Raw genomic sequence first — 10,975 nt, 5'->3', positions numbered from 1 at the left:
GGGTTATTAATTAAATGACTCTACTTCTTTTTCAAGTTTTTGAAATAACTTAAGTAGAATTGGTTCTAAATCTTCTCTGAATGTTTGGTAGAATTCACCTGTTGAGCCATCTGGTCTAGTACTTTTCTTACAGGGAAGTCTTTTTATAGCCTTTTCAATTTCTTCTTTTGTAATGGGACTATTCAAGTGTTCTATGTCTGTCTTGTCAGTTTGGGTAAGGATGTGTGCCTAGGTATCTGTCCATTTTCTCTAAGTTTTTAAATTTATCACAATATAGCTTTTTGTAGTATTCTGATATTATCAATTTAATTTCCTCTGGTTCTTTTGTGATGTCACCTGTATTATTTCTTAATTGAGTTTATCTGCGGTTTTGCTGTTTTCTTTCTCTTTTGTTAAATTTTCCAGTGGTTTGTCAATTTTATTTGTCTTATTGATGTTTTCAACTGTTTTTCTATTTTCTGTCTCATTGATTTCAGCTCTTCTCCTTATAATTTCTTTTCTTCTAGAGGTTGTAGGAGTAGATTGTTGTTCTTTTTCTGTTTGCTGAAGATGTTGAGTCAGATCACTGATTTTTCTTCTTCCTTTTTTATCTGTGTACCTATTGCTATAAACTGCCCCCTGAGGATGACCTTAGCTGTGTCCCAGAGGTTTTGGTATGTTGTATTTTCATTTTCATTTGTTTCAAGGAACTTATTTCTTTATTTATTTTATAACCCAATTATGTTTTAGCAAAGAGTTATTTAGTTTCCACTTGGGTGGTTTTGTAAGATTTAGTCTTCTGCGGTTAATTTCTAGTTTTATGGCATTGTGATCTGAGAAGATACTTTGTGTTATTTCAGTGTTTTTTAATATGTTGAGGCTTGCTTTGTGTCCTAATATATGATCAGTTCTGGGGAATGTACCATGTACGACTGAGAAGAAAGTGAATTGAGTTTTACTTGGGAGCAGTACCCTGAATACACCCACAAGGTCAAGTTGGCTGATTGTATAGTTTAGATCTTCTGCATCTTTGTTGAGTTTCTTTAGAGTTGACCTATCATTTGGTGATGGTGGTGTGTTGAAATCTCCTATCACTATGGTGGTGCTGTCTATTTCTCTCTTCAGTTTGGTTAACCACTGTTTTATGTATTTTGCAGGTCTGTTATTTGGTGCATAGATGTTGACCAAGGTTATGTCTTCTTGATCTATTGTGCCTTTAATCAGTATGTAATGCCCTTCCTTATCTTTGATGGTGGTTTTCATTCTGAAATCTAATTTATCAGAGATTAGTATTGCCACTCCTGTTTTTTTTAGGTTGCCATTTGCTTGGTATATTTTCCCCAGCCTTTGATTTTGAGTCTGCCTTTCTCTTCCTTTTTTAGATGTGTCTCTTGCAGGGAACGGATTGAGGGGCTTTGGTTGTTTAACCCATTCTGAAACTCTTTTCCTCTTAATTGGTGCATTTAGTCCATTCACATGGAGTGTGATTATTGTCAGGCCAGGTTTTATGTTTGCCATTTTTCTGTTATTTCTGGTTACTATGATCCATGCACTTTCTTTTGGTGTCTCTGCGTGCAGGACTTAACTTAATATATCTTGTAGTTTTGATATTGTTTTCACAAATTCCTTAAGGTCCTTCTTTTCTGCAAAGAATCTAATTTCCCCTTCATATTTGATGCAGAGTTTTGCTGGATATAGGATCCTTTCCTGGCAATTGTTATCTTTCAACTCTCTGTATATGGCATCCCATTGCATAGTTTCTGCTGAGAAATCAGAACTTAATCTAATTGTTTCTCCTTTGTAGGTAACTCTTCGTTCTTCCTGTACTGCTTTTTTAATTCTATCCTTATCTTTTAATTTGGAGAATTTGACTATATGTCTTGGTGTTTTTCTTTTTGGGTCTAGTCTATTTGGTGTTCTCTGTGCTTCTTGAATGTGGATTTCCCCATTCTTTAAAATACCTGGGGAATTTTCTTCTAATGCTTCTTCCATAATCTTCTCAGTGATTTCCCTGTCTGTCCCCTGTTCTGAAATTCCAATCATACGTATGATATTTCATTTTATGTCATCCCACATGATTCTAATGTTTTCTTCATTTTCTTTATGTCTCATTTCTGATTTTTCTTCCAGTATGTTTCTTTTTTAAAATTTATTATTAATTTCAATGAAAATTTACAGAGACTTTGGATTTCCATTCATTCATTGTTGCACTTTTCTCCCCTCCCTCCCCTCCCCCCTAGTACACTACCCTCTTGGAAAAGTAAAAGGAAAATTCTTTCATTGTCTTACAATCCCTCCCCCCAGGTCCACTCCACTATGAAGCCTTCACTCTGGACTCCTGTCATGACAAAATTACCTAATAATTTCCCCTCTTAAACAGTTCTTTCCCTCACTTGTTTCAATGCAGTATACATTATTGAACCCATCTTTCTCAGTCTCCCCCCAACTCAGATGTCAGTCCTGCTTTACAACAGTGGCGCCATGCAATATTTGTCCTTTAGTGACTGAGATACTTCACTCAACATAATGTCCTCCAGGGTCACCCATTTTGAATAATATTGCATGAGTTCCTTGTTTTTCAATGCAGCACAGTATTCTATTGTGTGACTATACCACAGCTTCTCTATCCATTTGTTTGTTGATGGGCACTTAGGTTTTTCCAACTCCTTGCTATTGTGAACGATAAACATGGGTGTGCATATATCTGCTTGGATGTCAGTTATGGTCTCTCTGGAGTATATTCCCAGTAGTGGAACTGCTGGGTCAAATGATATCTCTATTTGCAACTTTTTGAGAAAGCGCCACACCGCCTTCCACAGTGGTTGCACCATTTTACACTCCCACCAACAGTGAATAAGGGTTCAGGGTTCCAGTTTCTCCACAACCTCACCAGCATTTGTTGCTGCTGTCCTGTTAAATTTTGCAATTATGACTGGGGTAAAATGATATCTCATAGTTGTTTTGATGCAAATCAAAAACAAGGGATTTTGAAAATTTCTTCATGTGCTTGTTAGCCATCTGAATGTCTTCTTTGGTGAAGTGTCTGTTCATACCCTGTGCCCATTTTTCTATTGGATTATCTACCTTTATCTTGTTGTGGTACTTCTAGTATGTTTCTAAGATCTTGAATCAATTCCACTGGCATTTCATGATCATCTTAAGAATAGGTTTGAGTCATTGAACCAGATGAGTTGTGGATAATATCAAGGATATTCATGAAGAAAGCAAAAAGTCATTACAAAAACAGAGGAGAAAGCTAAAACAAAAGTGGATGTCAGAATAAACTCTAAAGATTGGAATGTTGAGAAGCCAAATCTAAAGGAAAACATGTCTAAGTGAAAGTGCTGAACAGATGGTTTCAAAGGGAAGCTCAGGAGGACAAAGCAAAGTATTATAACGGAATGTGCAGAAAGATGGAATTAGAGAATAAAAATGGAAGAACTCGCTCTCATTTCTCAAGCTGAAAGAACTAAAAAACAAAGTAAAGGCTCATGTCACAATGTTGCCAGATGCTATGGGTGACATACTGAATGATCCAGAAAACATAAAAAAAAGACGGAGGGAATACAGAGTCACTGTACCAGAAATAATTAATTGACACTGAAAAATTTCAGGAAGTACAATATGAACAGGAGCTAAAGGTAATGAAAGAGGAAGTGGAAGCTGCAAAGAAGGCATTGGCAAAAAATAAGGCCCCAGGAATTGATAGGATACCAATTGACTTGTTTCAACTAACAGATGCAGCCTTGGATGCACTCACTAGTCTATGCCAGAAAATTTGGAGAACAGTTGTCTGGTCAATGGATTGGAAGAGGTCCATATTAGGTCCTATTCCCTAGAAAGATTATCCAACTGAATGTGGAAATTATTGAACAACATCATTGATATCACATGCAAGCAAAATACTGCTGAAGATCATGAAAAAATGGCTGTAATAGTACACATAGATAGGGAATTGCCAGAATTTGAAGTGGGATTTAGAAGAGGCCATTGTACCAGGTATAAATCATTGCTGATGTCAGATGGATCCTGGTTGAAAGTAAGGACTACCAGAAAAATGTTTCGTTTTGCTTTGCTATGCAAAGATGTTTGAGTGCGTGGATCATGAAAAGTTGTGGCTGACATTGAAGAGAATGGGAATTCAGGAGCACTTGATTGTGCGCATCAGGAACCTATACTTGGAGCAGGAGGCTGTTGTGAGAATGGAGCAGGGGAGTACTGCATGGTTTGGAACTGGGAAAGGAGTGCATCAGGGATGTATTCTGTCTCCATAACTGTTCAATCTTTATGCTGAGTAAATTATCTGAGAAGCTAGACTCTATGAAGAGGAATGTGGCATCAGGATTGGAGGGAAACTCATCAATAACCTGCATTATGCAGAAGACACAACCTTACTTGCTCAAAGTGAGGAGAACTTGAAGCACTTTTTGCAGAAGATCAAGGAATGCAGGCTTCAGTATGGATTGTGTCTCAATGCCAAGAAAACAAAGATTCTTACCACTGGACCAATAGGCAGTGTTGTGATGGATGGAGAGGAGATTGAAACTCAACAGCTTCATCTTGCTTGGATCCACAAATAACATCCTTGGTAAGAGCAGTCGGGAAATAAGGAGACACATTCCACTGAGAAAAACTGTCATTAGGGACATCTCTAAATTATTGAAGAGTAGTGATGTCAGTTTGAGGACTAAGATGCATCTGATTCAGGCCATGGTCTTTCCGATTACTAACTATGCAACCGAGATGTGGACAATAAATAAGGATGACAGAAAAACAATTGATGCCTTTGAGCTGTTGTGTTGGAGAAGAGGACTAAATATCCCATGGAGGGCCAAGAAAATAAATAGATATGTCTTGGAGAGGGTGCAGCCAGAGTGCTTTTTGGAGGCAAGAATGATGAGGCTTTGCCTCTCATACTTTCGACATATTGCTAGGAGGTGCTATTCCTTGGAGGCACATGATGCTGGGAGGTGTGGTAGGTAGGCGAAGGAGAGGAAGACCCTAAACCAGATGAATTGACAAGATGACTGCTGCAATGGGTTCTTGTGTGTCACAAAGTATGAGGATGGCACAGGTCTTTTTTTCATAAGGTCTCTATGAGTCATACTCGACTCAATGGCATCTAACAAGAACATGTTTCTAGTGAGGTTCTTGTCTTCCAGATCACTGACCCTCTGTTCCATCTCTTCATTTCTACTTTTTTGTTCTACCAGTGTGTTGGATATATCTGCCATTTTGGTCTTAATGTCCTGGATTGCATTTTCATGTTTTTCTGTTATTTCCGTACTGTGTTGGCTGTACCCTCTCTCTCTTGTGAGGATTTTTTAAAGCTCTTGTACCAGTTTGTCTATTCTATCAATTTTTTCTCCCCCATCTTTTGCATTTTTGTCCATAGCTTTTCAAGTTTATACTCATTCATATACTTCTTCTTGACCTCAGAGGTATTTGCTCTTATTGATTTCTATCGTTAATTTCCACATTTGTATCTTTTCCTGTAGCTGATCAAATAACTCTACATCAACATATTTCTTATGGTTCTCTCTATCTGGGGTATTCATGGGGTCTGCTTTTTAGGAGATGAGTTATTTTGGTTTTTTCATAATGGCTGATGTGGATTGCTGTTTTCTTGACAATATGGGAGTCTTTTCTTAGTAGATATTAACCTGTTATAACTATAAAATTACCTAGGATACGGCAGTGTTTTGTGACGCACCTATATATTTGTGCTCCCTGCGTGGCGCGAGGCCTTGCAGGCCTCTGGGCAGAAAGCAGTTTTCCCCCAAAGTACCTTACTAACAGAAGAGGAAGCCTGTTGTTCACTTCTGGAAGTAGCTTCTTGTCTCCCTCAAGGTGTGCAGGTCCTCCCTGTTGCTTGAGCTTAAGAGGTCCTGGGTGGTCAAGCTAGACAACAGGGTTTTTTTCCCCCAAAGTACCTTAATGACAGAGGAGGAAGCCTGTTGTTTCCTTCTGGAAGTGGTTTCTTGCCTCCCTCGAGGTGCCCAGATCCTCCCTGTTTCTTGAGCTTAAAAGGTCCCAGGTGGTCAAGCTAGACAGCAGTTTCCCCCCCAAAGTGCCTACTCAATTGACTGGAACAGGTCTATGACTTCTGATGATGCACAGCGGTGGCATTTTGATTAAAAATTCTGTACCCAAAGCTTGATCACAAAGGAAGAAATGTGGAAGAATATTTGATATTCCAATGGAATCCTGACTTTGCAGAGCTATGAAGAGTGGACGAACCCCTGAAATTATTGTCTAGTGAATATTGAAGCTGTTACAATGAAAATATGCCTTGATGTATTTTGGATAAAAACAACAACACCCAAAACTTTAGTTTAACTACTAAACAAAATGTTGGCCTTAAATATTTTCCTCTTTTAAGATCTATTTATACAGATACTTTCAGAAGGATGGCCCACTAAGCAGCATTAGCCTAGAGCCTATACAATAAAAACAAAAGTGAAAAACAAAGATAGATAAAATGACAGTCCTGAAATCTTGAATTTCAAAGGAAGCAGACAAAAAGGTAATTCAAATATAAACGGAAAGAAAGTGAAAGAAAACACCAATTAAGGAGACAGATGTAATAACCTTCATGCAGTCTAATATAGCACATGCATTCTGATCTTTTCACTAGAGAATTTCAGGAAGCTACACAAACCCAGAACTACAACAGTGATTACAACAGTGGCTGGCTGGTGAGAAGAAAGGTGCACTCAACTGTTTGTACTCCCAGAGACAACCTTAGTTATTTCTGCTTGACCATCAAGTCCTCTTCGTGCCCATTCCAACTGGCCTTTCCCTACCACTCATGCCCCACCTTATTTTTGTTCCACCTGAGGACAGACGCACAGCATTTTCAAAAATCTGGCACTTGGAGTGCAAGCAACTCCTCTCCTCTCCTCTCCTCTCCTCTCCTCTCCTCTCAGTGCCACATACTGGAGAGAGACTGCTCACTCTGCATCAGCTCCCAGACTGATGAAAACACACTCTGGTATGGGGTCCTTGCATCCAGCTAGACACTCCTGTGGTCCCCAAGCCTGGTGTGAGTCAAACCTACTCTGAGCAGCTCACTCTCAGCACTCTCTAGTGCATTTCCTGGACATCTCTGGGTTAACAACAACTATCATTCGCTGGACATCCTTATAGTTTAGGGAGTGCACCACCTTTAGTGGAGGTGTGAAAGCACTCCCCCTGATGGAGCTGGGACTATGTAATGTCTCAGCTGTGGCATACAGCTTGCTACTGAGCTTGACACCTGGGTAGATCTGAGACAAGGTGTGCCCTCCCAACTCTATCTCTGAACACCAACAGAATGAGCCATTTTTTCCTGAGTGCCTACTTGCACTCTGCCCCTGAACTGGTAAAAGCTTTAAAGACAGACAGACAAATAAACTGTTCTAGGCTAACCTCCAATTGTTGAGTACTACTACTCCTCCAGTTGAGGTGTACTACACCTTGGGCTCCCTCTCAATATTCTGCCAGACCAGCAGGAACATCAATCCAGATCAGAAATCTTGCCTCCACAAGTCACAGCAATGGTAAGAGTATAGGTAGACCTTTCCCCTCTTCCTTTTGTTTGCCTGTCTGTCTCTTTCCTTCCTTTTTCCAAGTGTCACCTGAAAACAGAAAGCAAAAGTGTTCATACCACTCAGCTAGGCACACATCTCCATCCACTTCACACACTATGCAAGTGTAGACACTGCTTCACTTAATTGCCATCAGACTGCAACCATCATCAGTCCAAGCTACCCTCAACTGATAACTCCACTTTCTACCACATCCAACAGAAGACAGGAGGTGAAAGACTACAAACATACCATCACAATGTCCCTAAGAAAATTGATAAGTTCAAGCCATAGGGAGGAGGAGAACACAGGACAAGAGGCAATAGAAAAATTGCCACAATGCACTCACTTGAAAAACTGGACCACATGAAGAAGAATGTGACATCAGATTTGAGGAAGACTCATCAATGACCTGATTTATGCAGATGACACAACATTGCTTGCAAAAGAAAGTGAAGATTTGAAACACTTCCTGTAGAAGATTGAAGATTACAGTATTATATATGAATTACATCTCAACATCAAGACAACAAAAATCTTCACCACTGAATTGATAAGCTACATCACAATATATGGAGAAAAGACTGAAGTTGTCAACAATTTTGTTTTACTTGGATCCACAATCAGCAACCATAGTAACAACAGCCAAGAAATAAGAAGATATGCCACAGTGGGGAAAATCTGCTGTCAAGGACCTCTCCAAAGTGATAAAGAGCAACACTGTCAATTTAAAGATTAAGGTGCAATATTTAATTTTTCCTATGCATCTGAAAGTTAGACAATTGGTAAGAAAAACTGTAGAATTGATGTCTTTGAGTTGTGATATTGGAGAATAGCACTCAAAATCTCATGTATAGCCAAAAAAACCAAACAAATCTTTCTTAGAGGAAGTGTAACCTAGACACTCCTTAGTGGCAAGGATAGTGAAACTTACCTCACTAACTTTAGGCATGTTGTCTAGAGGAGCTACTAGTCCTTGGAAAAACACATTATGCTGGGAAAGGTGGAGGGTAGAAGAAAGAGTGAAAAACCCTTAACAAGATGGACTGAGTTGCAAAAATGAGCTTAAACATATCAAAGATGATGTGAGTGGCACAGGACAGGGAAAGGTTCTAATCTGTTGTTAGTATGGTCACTGTAAGTTGTAGTTGACAGCAAAACTGATTGCTATTGGGTTGGAACCAACTCATATTTGACCTTCATTTGAGGTTCCGAGGCTGTAAATCATATGAAAGTTGGCCATTTTTTTTCCTGAGGTAGCCACTGGTGGATTGAACCACCAGAAGATCTTCCACTGAGTTAGCAGCATAAGTCCCATAAGCCACAAAATCTTTCAGGAGGATGCTATTGGCACTTCTTGATAAGGAATTAAAAAGAATGATGGTCAAATGTTTTCACAGGATTGAGAAAAACTTGGAGGAAAAAAAATTAAAGGAAACCACAGACAAAATCCAGGAAAATGTAAACAAAAGTTTAGAAGAATTGAAGAAGAAGAAAAAAAGTCAATTGAAAATTAGAAGGCAAGCCAAAATAACTTGAAATCCAGAATATCAATACAAAATGTTCAGAAATTCATGAAACACTGGAAGGACAAAAGAGCAGAATTGAAGAAATGGAACAGAGGAGTTTGTGAGACAAAAGCAAAAGACCTCAGTACTATTCTATTAGAGGTAAAAAGAAAGGACAGCAAAGAAAGCACAAGAAAAACCTGAAACTTCTTATCAAGAAGAAAAACTTGCATGTGGTTGGAATTCCAGAACGAGAAGAGATCAAAAAAAGCACAGAAGAAAAACCACTGAATATTTACTCGAAGAAAACTTCCCAAATATTAAAAAAAAATTAATAGATAGTCATTCAGGAGACTGAATAGATGACAAACAACACAGATACCCAAAGAAAAACACTAAGAGATACATCATAGTAAAGTTTTTCAAAATCAAAGATAAAGAATAATATTGAAACTAGCTCAGGAAAAAGAATTACCAAAGGAGTCAAAGTAAGACTCAGCTCTGATTTCTTATCAGAAACCACAAAAACAAGAAGGAAATGCAATTACATACTTAAAATTCTGAAAGAAAACATTTGCCAAGCAAGAATTATATGTATAGCAAAACTTTCTCTGAAATATGACCATGAAATTAGGAATTAATTTCCAGATAAACAGAAATTAAAGGAACTTGTGAAAACTGGACCAACCTCATAAGAAATAGTAAAAAGAGTTCTTCACATAGAGAAAATAAGAACAGACATCAATTAAAAATTAACATACTTGAAAGCATCATACAGAAATCAACTCAGACAAACAGTAATGGAATATAATTGAGAGCTACAACAATGGAGTTATGGAAAACTGATCATTGACAAAGAGATTAAATCAATCAACTGGATAAAAGAAAACTTCTTTAAGAAATAGTGCTGGAAAAATTTATTTGCAAAAATTGAAACAACATTCATACCTCACACTGTATATAAAAACTTACTCAAGATGAATCAAGGATCTAGGAATATAACATAAAACTGTAAAGATAGCCAAAGAAAAATAGGAGCAAACGTAGATGCTCTAATCTACAGCACAAGCATACTAGCAAACATAAGCAAAAATCTAGATGAATGGAACCTTCTAACAATGAAATCTTTATATACTTTTTTTTTAAAAAGAGAATATACAAATCGGGGAAAAATGATTTAACAGTGACATTTCCTGACAAGGAACTCATCTCTAAAATTCATGGGAAACTTCAGCATCTCAACGTGAAAAAAACAAACAATCCAATTACAAAATGAATAGAAGACATGAAAAGAGACTTCACCAGAGAAGACATTTAGATGATCTCTAAACACATGAAAGAATGCTCAAGCTCATTAACTATTGTTGTTATGTACAATGGAGTTGAAACTGAAGGACAGACAATCTCCTCCCATGCTATTTACTGCCTCTGAAAACCCACTTGCAGGGTCAGCTATGAGTTGTTTCGGACTAGACTACATACAACAACAAATTGCCCAGGACAGGATCATCCATCTCTCTCCCCCCAAGTAGTTGGTGTATTCGAACCATGTGCCTTTGAGTTGGCAGTACAATTCCTTACCTCTAAGCCTCAATTGGCAGCACCATAATAGATGGAGAAGAGATTGAAGTTGTTAGCAATTACAGCTTGCTCAGATCCACAATCAGCATTCTTTTTATTTATTTATTTTTTTTAAGCTAAAGACGTTTTATTAAGGGGTCTCCCAGGCGGGAATCCTTAGTCTGCAGAGAAAGAAGCAGATAGAGGGACTGACCAGGGAAATACCGCACTCTAAAGTGGATTAAGGCAGGGTTCCCCCCCCCCAATTTTTATTAATTTTAATAAACATTTACAGAGATTTTGGATTTCCATTCATTCATTGCTGCACTTTTCTCCCTGCCCACCCCTCCCCACCAGTTC

Source organism: Elephantulus edwardii, unplaced genomic scaffold (genome assembly GCF_000299155.1).
Source record: "Elephantulus edwardii isolate Elephantulus edwardi_28Jun2011 unplaced genomic scaffold, EleEdw1.0 scaffold00378, whole genome shotgun sequence".
Classification (NCBI taxonomy): Eukaryota; Metazoa; Chordata; class Mammalia; order Macroscelidea; family Macroscelididae; genus Elephantulus; species Elephantulus edwardii.
This window is presented reverse-complemented; position numbering follows the sequence as displayed.